The 12,839-nt window shown below is 48.0% G+C and overlaps 1 protein-coding gene across 1 annotated transcript in view; it reads left to right on the forward strand.

Annotated features, from left to right (window-relative positions):
• Positions 1 to 12,839, forward strand: part of ARHGAP18 (Rho GTPase activating protein 18) — a 928,328-nt gene that overhangs the window by 447,906 nt on the left and 467,583 nt on the right. The gene's annotated exons all lie outside the window — the stretch shown is intronic.

A 12,839-nucleotide genomic window follows, 5' to 3' on the forward strand; every position in this document is an offset into this window, starting at 1 on the left:
TCGGAAGCATCTTGCGGAGTCCCCTGGCCTTAGCCATACTTTTGCTAAAATTATAAAATAATCTATTGACATCCTTCCCCACCCCAACGTTTAACTTCGACACTCGACGCCGGCTGGAGAAGAAATCGACCGTCGGCTGCTGCACGCCGGATTTGGGCCTCGGAAGGCTGCTGGCCTCTGCCCTGCAAGTAGGGAGAGTGGGTGGTGGTACATACTCTACACTCTTGGTATATAGGTACACCTTATATATTTCCTACACTTAACAGCCCGCTGCCTCAAGGTGCGTATGGAGGGTACCCCTTTTCAATTCTGCCCCAAGTGCAACCGCAAATACCCTTGGGTCGACAGGCACGCCACGTGCAATCTCTGCTTGCCGAGGGACCACCCCGAAGCGAACTGCAGAGCGTGTAGTAGGTTTAAACCTAAGACACTTAAGGACCGTTCGACGAAGCGTTGGGCCCACCACGCCAGGCAGGCGGCCATGGCAGCGGAGGGCGCCTTCAGCGATGGCAGCGACGCCATACTTTCGGACGGCGAGGGCATTACGGCATCGAAAGACAGCCGAGTGCAGGTCCCCGACCTCGGAAGGTCGTCCGGCAGGGCGGCTATGGGGAAGACCCCTGGCGACGCAAGCGCTTCACATACTACACACACTAAACACACTAAGTCCAACCGAGACTTGACGACGTTGAGTTCTCGGAAAGAGGCACAGACAGAACGGTTCGATTGGGTGTCCTCTGGGCGCTCTCGATCAAGATCGCCGCATGATCCAGGCAATCATCCACTCTTGCCAAGAGTGCCTCGCTCCCTAGGCTAACAGAAGTTTGATCGTCGGAAGACGAAGACGACTTCCACCCCCAGGCCGCGCTCCAGGAGGCGGAGCCCGCAATTAAAGCCAGCGAGGCCCCACGCTCGAAGGACAGGGACGGCTCTCCCGATCCTCGACGCCAGGTGTCGAAAAACTCCGGAGCCACTAAGGGACAGGGAAAACATTTTTCTACGCACGGGGAGGGGGGGGGAAACAGCAGAAGAAACTACCTGTACATTCTTCCACACCTGTGAGACACTCCAACCCCCCTAAACAGACACAGGCCCAGGTCTGCTGATAGGTCCACAACCAGCAAAGCTACTCAAGATAAATCCCATAGACTTGCTGAGAGAGTCATTCCCAGTTCCAGAAAATGGTCCAGTGAAGACATAGATACGGTCATGTCAAGAATGTCTTCGTTGGCTGATTTTTATGATAAAAATCCAGAACATTTCCTCTCGTATGATCCACAAGGGGCCACACCCTCAGGCTCTACTGATCCAATACCCCCACTCCCCGAGTAAGAAGGCCCGGTTTGAAACCCCGATGAGGTCTGAACCCTTCGAGGTACAACCTTACGCAACACCATACTCACGGTATCAAGGAGAGGCTTCCTTTTGTGGAGACCAAGATTTTGGTATGATAGAAGAGCAAACCGGGACGGGCTACTATGGGGATGATGAGGACCAGGAAGAAGAAGAGGATGACCCAGAAACATGCAGAGTAGATTCCCCTGTAGAGAACGAAGCCCCGGTTACCGACTCCCCGGTCGATAACCAGCCCCTCCTAAATGAGGTTCTCGCTCGCGCAGCAGAACATTTCCACATTGACACCCACGGTGTACAGGAGGAAAGGGACTTCGCAGAAGAGTTAGTGGGAGAAAGGAGGCCGGTTGCCCAGACCATCCCTATCCTTAAATCCATTCAGCGGAGAATAGATCCGTCCCTGGTGAACCCAAACCTCACCAGAGCAGTCAATCCCAGGGTTGAAAAACTTTTCAGGGCAGCTCAGTCTGACCCTCTCTATATAAGAGGACATCTGAAGCCAGACTCCCTAGTTGTTACCAACACTCGTAAGAGGGCTGGAACACCCTTGTCTTCGTCAGAAGCTCCTCCCGACAAGGAGAGCAAAAAACTATACGGTTTCGGCAGGAAGGTAGCCTCAACGTCCGCCTATCAAGCAAGGATTGCTAACTCCACCACCCTGTTGGCCAGCTACAACTGCCATCAGTGGGAAGAAGTCGCGGCTCTCATAGCCTCTGCTCCTGAACCGTTAAAGGGCCGATTAGCTCAGATTTCCGCAGAGGGTAGAGCCGTGTCTGGTTGCATTTTGAAAGCAACCTTCGACGCCGTGGACAACGCAGGCAGATTGATAGCAGAAGGTACTGTTATCAAGAGACATGCGTGGTTACGGCAGTCTGGTTTTAAGGCAGAAACTCGGGCATCATTGTTAGACAAACCGGTGGAAGCCGATCTGTTTGGGAAGGCGGTCGAAGACGCACTGAAAAATGCCAAGGACGAATACGAGACACTCAAATCCCTTGGCCAGTTAACCAATAAACCCCCTAACCAGAGAGGGAATAGTAATTTTCGTCGCCCACGCGGCCAAAATTCCCAGAGAGGATCTAACTATTCCCAGGGGCAGGGTACACAGTGGAACAACAACCAACAGTCTACCCAGGGTTACGGCAGAGGTAATAGGAGAGGTCGTGGTAAAGGCAGAGGCAGCCCCAGCAAGGGAGGCGCCACGCCTCCACCAAAGCAGTGACGCTCAGTTCAGGGTCCCTTCTCACACAACCCCAGTAGGGGGACGCATTTCAAACTTCACCCAGGCTTGGGAAGGGATCACATCAGACAGATGGGTGCTGTCAACAGTATCCACAGGGTACTGTATAGAACTACTGCAGCGTCCCTGGTACCATCCTCCACGACAAAGAGTACACTCCTTAGAACATCAGAAGATTCTTCTCGAGGAGATCGCCATTCTTCTACAAAAGGACGCGATAGAACTCGTCCCGGGACACCAGGTAAACAAGGGTATTTATTCAACTTACTTCCTTGTGCCAAAGAAAGACTTGACAATGCGCACAGTATTGGACTTACGGCCTGCCAACAAGTATGTCAAGCCCCAAAAATTTCATATGACCACACTACAAGAGGTAATCCCCCTCCTAAAAAAGGGGGATTACATGGCAACCTTGGATATGAAAGATGCTTATTTTCATATTTCCATGTTCCCAGCGCACAGAAAGTACTTGCGCTTCAAGGTGGACAGTCGCCACTACCAATTCAAGGTACTGCCCTTCGGGATAGCTTCAGCACCAAGGGTATTCACTAAGGTACTGGTGGTGGTGGCTGCACACCTATGCAGGGAGGCAATACCAGTGTACCCTTATCTGGACGACTGGCTCATAATGGGGGAAACCCCAGGAATTTGCAGGACAAACATTCAGAGGACTATCGACCTCCTCCACGAATTAGGCTTCTCAATCAACGAGAAGAAGTCAAGCCTGGTGCCAAGCACCTCAAAACAATTCCTAGGAGCAATCCTGGATACCTTTCCTTCAGAAGAAAGAATTCGGAATATACTACTGCAAATTCTGCATTATCAGTCCGGTCAACAAATAACGGTACGCAAAGCCATGCGTTTACTGGGCATGATGGCGTCATGCATTTACCTGCTCCCCCATGCGCGCCTGCGCATGCGTCCCATGCAGGAATGGTTGGCGAAACAGTGGTCTCAGGCAAGTGGTCAGTGGGACGATCTAGTGGTCGTTTCGCTAACACTGGTACAAAGCCTCCACTGGTGGACAAGAGAGAATCTCGCAAAGGGGAAACCCTTTTACGATCCCGAAGTACAGGCAGTAGTCACTACAGATGCATGTCTGTCGGGGTGGGGAGCTCACCATCTCCACCACACAGCTCAGGGTCTCTGGTCTCACTCAGTGGCCAAGAACCACATCAACCTGCTATAGCTTCTGGCAGTATTCAGAGCGCTTCAAGCGTTCGAGCCCCACCTACTAAACCTGTCAGTGCAAATCCGGACGGACAGCACTACAGCCATGTTCTACCTGAACAAGCAAGGAGTGACTCGCTCGCCAAATCTGTCCAAGCTTGCCCAGAAAATCTGGATATGGGCACTCAGACGGAACATCTTCCTGTCATCGCAACATGTTCCAGGGGAGCTCAATTCCCTAGCGGATGCTCTGAGCAGAGTCTCCCTCCCAGAGGAACACGAATGGGTTCTTCACAGAGAGGTCGTAGAAGATCTCTTCTCTCAGTGGGGTTTCCCCACTATAGACTTTTTCGCCACAAGCGAAAACAGACCATGCCCAGGATTTGCATCCAGTTCCCCCCAACCATCCACAGGGCGTTCCCCTGGGAGTCTGAACTGGTCAGGGATGTTTGCGTACGCTTTTCCACCAACTCCTCATCAGGAAAGTGGTGAACAAGATGAACAGGGAGTCGATGACGCTCGTCCTAGTTGCTCCCATGTGGGCAAGACAACCGTGGTTCCCACACCTACGCAGGATGGCGGTGTGCGAACCCATCAAACTTCCAGCCTGGTACAACCTACTGTCCCAGCACCAAGGTCAAACAGTGCACCAGCAACCCAACTCAATGAACCTGGCAGCATGGCTCCTGAGGTCATAGAGTTTGGACACCTCAATTTGTCACAGAGGTATATGGACATCCTAAAGGAATCTAGGAAACCAAACACAAGGCACTGTTACTTTGACAAGTGGAAGAGGTTCGTTATCTGGTGCCAGAGTAGGCAAATCAACCCAGTTGATTGCACTCCTTCCACTATTGTTACATACATGCTCCACCTGCTAGATGCAAGATTGGTTTTTAACTCACTGAAAGTACACCTGGCAGCCCTTTCGGCTTACACCACTTCCCATAGCAAGGTTTCGTGGTGGAAAGTACCAGTAATTAAAGCCTTCATGGAAGGAGTAAAGAGACTGCACCCTCCTATTTCAAACCCACCGCCAGGGTGGGACCTTAATGTGGTGCTAGCCAAGCTCATGGGCCCCCTATTCGAGCCCATGCATAAAAGCAGTCTCAAACACCTGATTTATAAGACAGCCTTCTTAGTAGCAATTACATCGATAAGAAGGGTCAGTGAAATTCAGGCTCTGTCAGTGCAGGATCCTTTCTTTACAGTTCATAAAGATAAACTGGTTTTACGTACACATCCTAGGTTCTCACCTAAGTTTATTTCTAAATTCCACGTGAACCAGTCCATCGAGCTTCCGGCTTTCTTCCAAGACCCACAAAGCTCGGCTGAGGAGAAACTACACACTCTAGATGTGCATAGGGTGGTCCTATACTATGTAAACAAAACAAGACCGCTAAGGAAAACAGACCAACTGTTTGTCTCCGTAGCTACAGGCAAAGAGGGAGATCGCGTCTCTAAAGGTGCCATCTCTGAGTGGATTGTTAACTGTATCCAGCGGTGTTACTCCCTTTCTGAAAAAGCGTTGCCTTTCACGCCAAGAGCCCACTCTACAAGAGGCATTGGGGCCACTCTGGCTTTCATTGCAAATGTACCCCTTGACACCATTTGCAAAGCAGGTACTTGGAGCTCTATTCACACCTTTACTCAGCACTACTGCATTGACGCCCATTCCAAGACAGATACTCAAGTGGGACAAGCGGTTTTAAGACATGCATTTGCTCATGACTCTTCACATCCCACCTCCTTCTAACACTGCTCGCTAATCTATGCACAGCATGTGATCTAAGCAGATTCCACAAGCCTCAGAAGGGATACATTACTCACCGTAATCGTATTTCTGATGCTTGTATCTGCTTAGATTCACATGGGACCCACCCTTCGTCCCCTCTGAGAAGGCGCATGGATGCTTGTAGTCTTATCTATCTGCTTGGATTATCTGTACTCGCGCTACTCCTCATGCTACCTCATGTCAGAAAAAATACAATCTGAGGGTCCTAGACCCGTGAGGGATCATGGGTACAGTGGACGTCACACTAGGGATAGTATTACTGGCACGCCCTGTGTCGACGCCCATTTTTGCGTTTCGAAAAACAAACTGTAATACTCTGCAGCTTCCACTAGATGTCGGCCTATGCACAGCATGTGAATCTAAGCAGATACAAGCATCCGAAATAAGATTACGGTGAGCAATGTATCCCATATCCTACTAGCGAGAAGTTCCCGCACTCTGATAACTATAGTATGCACAGGAATCCACAAAACGGCTTCACACCTTCCCACGTATTAGGTCAGATAGCTTACAAATATCACCAAATCAATTTCATCATGTATTTTAGACGAAGATATTTTAAATTCAGATTTTAATCAATATACACAAAACATTCAATCATAAAAGTTGAATCACGTTAAAAACCATAATTTAACATTAACAATGGCCTTATTCGACTGGGGCGGTGACAGCCATGGTTAACCAAGTGAATTCTAATCATCAACATTTTGGTGAGGTTAGTAGGGAGGCGAGGGAAACATCTGGATCAATTGATCAACCCTCTCCTTTTTATGATTTTTCTTGACTTGCTTCCGGGACCTAGAAACACTGTCGACTAAGACTGTATGCAGCCGACTCAATCTGGTTTGCAACGTCTGATGGACCCGTCTTCAGGACACTGTGTAGTAGCACGGATAAATTACAAATGGCACATTGTATGAAGATCTTCTAATCTTGACAATGTAAAAAACAAAATCATATTGGTAACACTATACATTTCTGTTAAAAAAATAAGATTCTCTATCTGTATATGCCTTTTATGGCTATCATCACTGACCTCTCTATTTCTTTGACCACGTGTGAGGCATCATCTAGAGTGGGGATGACTATTGCTTGATTCGTTGGTGTTTAGTACCAACTTCAATCTGGCTATAAAAAGGGAACAGTTTAGAAAATGTCTACTGTTCTCCTGATTTCTTTTATATTACAGTAACTCGATTAATTATGTGGCATTCTAGAGAAAGACAAGATGACAAAACAATGCCGAGTTTTAGATTTACAATCTGTATCACGGACCAATTCTGTTGGTTAAAGTATCAGCAATAAGTGCCGTATATTAGGAAACTTAATTTGTCGGTAAAAGCCATGATATGAACGTGCATAGCGTCCGTGTTCAAGAAAGCTTCCGAAATGCCAACGCGTGACGGTTCGTTTGATGCTTGTGTTAATGGTGAGCCGCTGTACAGTGGACAGCTGGCTTAATCGCGCCGCCATTTTAGGTGTACTATTAAGGCATGGTATTCTGATATCCTACATGCACTGGTGTGGATTGGCTACAGATGTCCAATTGCTGTGTTTATCTTTCTAAGTCACCCCAGGCATCCATAAACTTAATGGCCCATGTCGGGCATTCACAGGGGTTCGACCATATTTATTCACGGTGGCATATTTATAAGATGAAAAAATGGGGCAATGTCCAGCCACCTTCGAATATAAACAGAATAGCGCTGTTCCATACCAGAGCAATTAAGGTTGTACCCTACATGGTGTTATGTCACATAGGCATTCAAAAGAGGGTTTGTTCATGGATAATACAACCTTGAATTGTGTCCTCTACGTGATGTCATTTGTGAATGAACGAGTTCCATTCGATCGCAACATCGAGTCCAGCCTGGACCGTGTTTAAATTGTAGATCCATTTTTGTTCTAGTTGTTTTAGAACTTGATGATTTCTAATCCATAAAATTACAGCTCACCATTAACACGAGCAGCAAACGAACCGTTGCGCGTTGGCGTTTCGGAAGATTTGTTGAACACTGACGCTATGCATGTTCATATCACGCTTTTACCTACCAAATAAGTTTCCTATAGATTGTAAATCTAAAACTCGTCTTTGTTTTGTCATCTCTTCTCTTGCTAGATTGACACGGAATTAATCGAATTACTCATTTCGAACACATCCTGTAGACAAAAATAAAAATATCAAGACATCCACGAGCAATTGGCACAAAGGTAATCACCCAGAAACTAATGCAGGGTTGCCTGTTTTTAAAAAAAATATTTATATATAAAATAGACTCTTTTGGATAAGCCAGTCGGGGTTTGCCTACATGCCAATTGCAAATAAATCTTCTTAGACACAGCCCAGGGAGAATGCAAACACTCCGTTTTGGAGACCAAGTGTATAAAATGCATGAATTTGCATTTTGATAAATTCAAACAAAGTAAATTTATTAAGATGTAGTAATATAAAAGAAATCCGGAGAAACTGACATTTATTTTCTAAACTGTTTCCTTTTTATAGCCAGATTGAAGTTGGTACTAAACACCAACAAATCAAGCAATATAGTCATCCTCACTCTAGAAGATGCCTCATATGTGGTCAAAGAAATCGAGAGGTCAGTGATGATGGCCACAAACGCCATATACAGAATTGATATTGATATTTTATTTCTATCGCGCTCGTACACAAGTGTTTCAGAGCACGACAAGTCAAGGGAGGGGGAACAGGGGAGAACAAAACAGCTATCTTACTAGGCACAGTGACATTGAGAACGTGCAAGAGCATGGGAGCGGGGGAGGGGAAAAGTGCATGGAAGGGTGAGAGGTGGAAAGTGCAAAGCAGAGGAGAAACAGATAAATAACAATAAATTAATAAAGGCAACAAACAGTGGTAGTGCAGCCCGCAATTTGCAAGTGCTAGGTTTAAGGCAGCAGACAGGGTAGGTCTGATAAGTGCAGCAAGAAAAGGCGGGTGCAGTATGGGTACAGATACAGCCCCCAGTTCAAGGGGTGAACCGGAGGCAGTGCGGGAGAGTGGCAGGGTGAGCCGGTACCTGGGCCCGGAGGACAGAGGTTAGCCAGTTGCACTTTGCCAAGAGAACAGATAAGTAGGGAAGAGGGGGAGCGAAGGCAGAAGAAAAGAGGAAGGTCTTGAGGTGCTTCCAGAACCGGAGATGGTTCTCAAGTTTTAGAGGGGCTATTCCAGAGGTATGCCTCAGCCAAGGATAGAGATCTACCTGCAGCTCGTTTCTTTGAAGAACGACTGACCCTGAGGGAGTTAGAGGAGCAAAGAGCTCGAGACAGAAGGTATTTGCGGAGGGATAGCTGAAGGTCTTTTGGACCCAGGCCCCAGAAAGCCTTGTGGACAATGCAGAGGGTTTTTTATTTAATCCTTGCATCCATTGGGAGACAATGGAGAGATTTTAGAGCTGGAGAGATACGATCCTAGGGCTTGAGGCCAAGGACAAGTCTTGCAGTCCTGTTCTGGATTAGTTTCAGAGGGCGGAGAGCATACATGCCAACATTCTGTGACCAAAAATCTGTAGGAATCTTAAAGTTTCAAAAATAGTCAGGCGAGGAGGTAATGATAGGAATAGGGCTTCAGCAGCCCATTGTCATTGAATGAGCCCGCCACAATGACAATGAGGCACCTGCCAAGCCTTCTGCCACCACGCCAGCTCGAGGGAGCCCTTGAAAGACTCCCCCGAGTTGCCGTGGTGGTGGGCTAATGGCGCCTTTTGTGAAAGGCACCCGCGGCGGAGGGGCGCCCTTAGCCCACCGCCATGGGCGCCTTTTACATCAAAAGCCTGCATGCTGCGCCTTCTTCCGCTAAGCCAGCTTGGGGAAGCCCTTGAAAGACTCCCCCCGAGCTGGCGTGGTGGGGGGCTAATGGCGCCTTTTGTCAAAGGCACCCGCAGCGGAGGGGTGCATTTAGCCCACCGCCATGGGCGCCTTTTACATCAAAAGCCTGCAAGCCGCGCCTTCTCCCGCTACGCCAGCTCGGGGGAGCCCTTGAAAGACTCCCCCGAGTTGGCAAAAAAAAGTTTTTAAAAAATCAGTATTTGGTGCCAATAAATCGGTAGGCGGTAGGACTGCTTAAAAATCAGTATCCTACCACCTAAATCGGTAGGGTTGGCAAGTATGATGTGGTGACCGCATTTTATGTGCAGCTTGCGTTCCTGCATGCACTCAGACACATGGAGGCCTATTTAATAAACTAAAGCTGTGTGGGGGTCCACTTTCAGTCTGTGCTGCACTTGCGTAGAGAGCCCAAAATGCCTGGTATTTTATAAAGGGCAAGACCTCATGGAAAGCACAAAGCGCAACACAGACTTGAATTTGAATGAGCTGCACTTCAGGGACGGGCAATACGGGGTGCAAGGATGCAACTGGCTGAGGTTGGTTGGAGCGTAACAGCTGATTGACAGCTAACGCATGCCAGACATTTTCCGTTTAAGAGTGTAATTAAGACCTGCACAGAGGTATATCAATGATTTTTCAGAAAATTGTCACTTTGTGAGTAAATGTTTTACCTTTCCCAGTACAGTCAGCAGCAGCACCTTTCCCTTTTTGTTTTTGACACACAGGGGACAGTGTTTTTTAAAATTGTAAACGTGCTTGGTGTGTTTTGCAGTGTGCCTTTGTTTTTGCGCCTTCTTAACTGTGGCTTATGCGCACGTCGCTGTTTGATTTTTAAACCACAAGGCTCTTTGTGGTGTGCTTCCCTAATAATAATTAACATAGTAATCAAATGACTGACTCTGGTAATTGGGGCAACATCATTGAATGACATTTCCACAGCAACATTTTCAGCCTAGGGGGCCTCGAAGGCATACTTGCCAACTCTACTGATTTAGGCAGTAGGCTACTGCTTTTTAAGCAGTCCTACCGCCTACAGATTTGGGTGACCGATCCTACTGCTTTTTACAGGGGCAGGTAATTTATGTGACTCTAAGGAAATTAATCTGTCTGTGCGGGGGGCGGGTAAGTGGTATATTTGAGTGATGGGCTCATATCAATCCACTGATCTGACAGCTACATGACTTTGCCCTGCACTCTTGCCGGGACAGACCTTAGATGAACCACGCGTGAAGGCAAGTGACTGAGGTGGGTAGGAGTCTCCATGTTGTTCAGTGTTCAACCTGCATTGCAGAAATAAATATATACTGGCCAGGCTGTTGCTACAGAGCAGTGGCAAACATTGCCTACCAACTCTGTGTGATTTTCTGTGAAGTTAGGTAACTGAATTTCGTGTCAACTTACCATTCACAATTATACATTTTAAAGATTTGAGCGTCTTTCCATGTTGTGCTGTTTGATGGCTTGTGCATTTTAGAATGATCCAGTGTTGCCAACAATGTATGCTTTGTAATTTCCTGTGATGTCATTGTTATGCTCTATTATTTTGGAAACTTGAAAAATCCCACATCGTTTTGGTCACAGGCAAGTATGCAGAAGTCGGTGGGTTCAGTGGATTGTCCATAAGGCTTCTGGGATACATAGCACTTTCTGGGTGTGCCTGGTACTGTGCACATTTGCAGGTGGCGATTTCGTAACCTTGGAAGTTGTGGGCAAGTCTGGTGCAGTGTTGGCCTAGTACGTAGCCTCAGCCTGAGGTTCTGGGCTGCGTGCAGCGGATGAGGTTGTGATGCTGGCCATTTGGCGCCAGTCGGGGAGGTCAGCTCCAGGCAGCGATGTGGGCGTGAGGAGGAGGGAAGTGTGCTACTTTTCGTGAGTGCATGTTCACCCTAGTGCAGAGATGTAATCTTGTATTGTGTACAGTAGTGGCAGGTGCTTTAGGATGGCTTGGACAGCGTGGTTGGGCGACAGGCGGCAAAGTAGAAGAGCAGGCTAGAGAAATGTGGTCGGTGGGGGGGGAAGGGGATGTTGGTAGAACAGTATAAGCGGACGCATCCCACAATATACAGTATGAGGCAAAGATATGCAAATTGACTTTCCTGCTCACAGTTAAACAAAGTTTTGTGTTTTTTTTTAAATTAAATGGCACCTGGGAGAAAATGACATTCCGGCGCCTGGAAGTGCGTGCCTTTTAGCGCTATGTGCAACTTACCTGACAGAGTGGAGTTGTCCAGACTGACGGTAACTGACTCAACTTTAGCTGAGGCACCAGTGACCACTGCCCGAAGGATCACGGCACACTTCAAGCTGGCAGGCTGAGGCAGACACGTGCACAGGGCAGAGCCGGAGTCACGTGACGGCCCATCTCAGATTTTGATTGATGACAGGGGCGTGCGCCTGGCCAGGCGCACACCTCATCAATCAAAATCCGAGATGGGCCGTCACGCCCTGGATGCTGCAGTGCTCTGGGGCCTCAGGCACAGGCCTGAGAATCCGTAGTTCGGCCTCGAAAGTCGGTAGGCGGTAGGACTGTTTAAAAAGCGGTATCCTACCGCCTAAATCGGTAGGGTTGGCAAGTATGGGAGAGTAGAGGCAGGTAGATTTAGAAAGAGGCTGTTACAATAGTCCAACCTAGAGAGACCCACCAGAGCTTGGGATACCATGAGCTTCTGGGGTAAGGAGAGGAAAGGCAGAGTACCTCTGAGGAGGTGCAGTAGAAAATGACTTTTTAGAGACCTCAGATGTGGGAGGAGAAGGAAAGGGTGGAGTCAAAGGTGACACAAGGTTCTTAGCCTCGCAGGTGGGGGTAGGAAGAGGGCCAAGGGAAGCCGGCCAGAGAGTGAGGGGAAAGGATGGTGAAGGTGTGCCGATGAGGAGGATCTCGGTCTTGCTGGCATTCAGACAAAGATCATTGGCGGCACACCAATCTTGAATGGCAGTTAGGCAATCCGAGATGAGAGAGGGAGAGGAGGTGGCAGAGGGCAGCCTGAAAATGAGTTGTCGTCAGCGTAGCACTGGAAATTTGAGCAGAAAATGGCAATGCAGTGGGCGAGAGTTGTCAGGTATTGGTTGAAAAGCCAGGGTGAGAGGTTAGACCCCCTGGGGAACACCACAGGTAGAGAGGAAGATAGATGATAGGAAGGACCGAAGTTGGACCTGGGAGGGTCGATCTGAGAGTTTCATAGTTTAAAAAAAGTACAGTGTTACCAATATGATTCTGTTTTAGTTTTTTAGATTGACAAGATTAGAAGATCTTCATACAATGTGCCATTTGTAATTTATCCGTGCTACTACATAGTGTCCTGAAGACGGGTCCATCCGACGTTGCAAACCAGATTGAGTCGGCTGCATACAGGCTTAGTTCCGGGACCTAGAAACACATTTTTTAGTGTCGACTAAGTCAAGGAAAATCATATAAAAAGGAGAGGGTTGATCCCAGAT

This window comes from Ambystoma mexicanum, chromosome 4q, assembly GCF_040938575.1.
Source record: "Ambystoma mexicanum isolate Mex_15411 chromosome 4q, UKY_AmexF1_1, whole genome shotgun sequence".
Lineage (NCBI taxonomy): Eukaryota > Metazoa > Chordata > Amphibia > Caudata > Ambystomatidae > Ambystoma > Ambystoma mexicanum.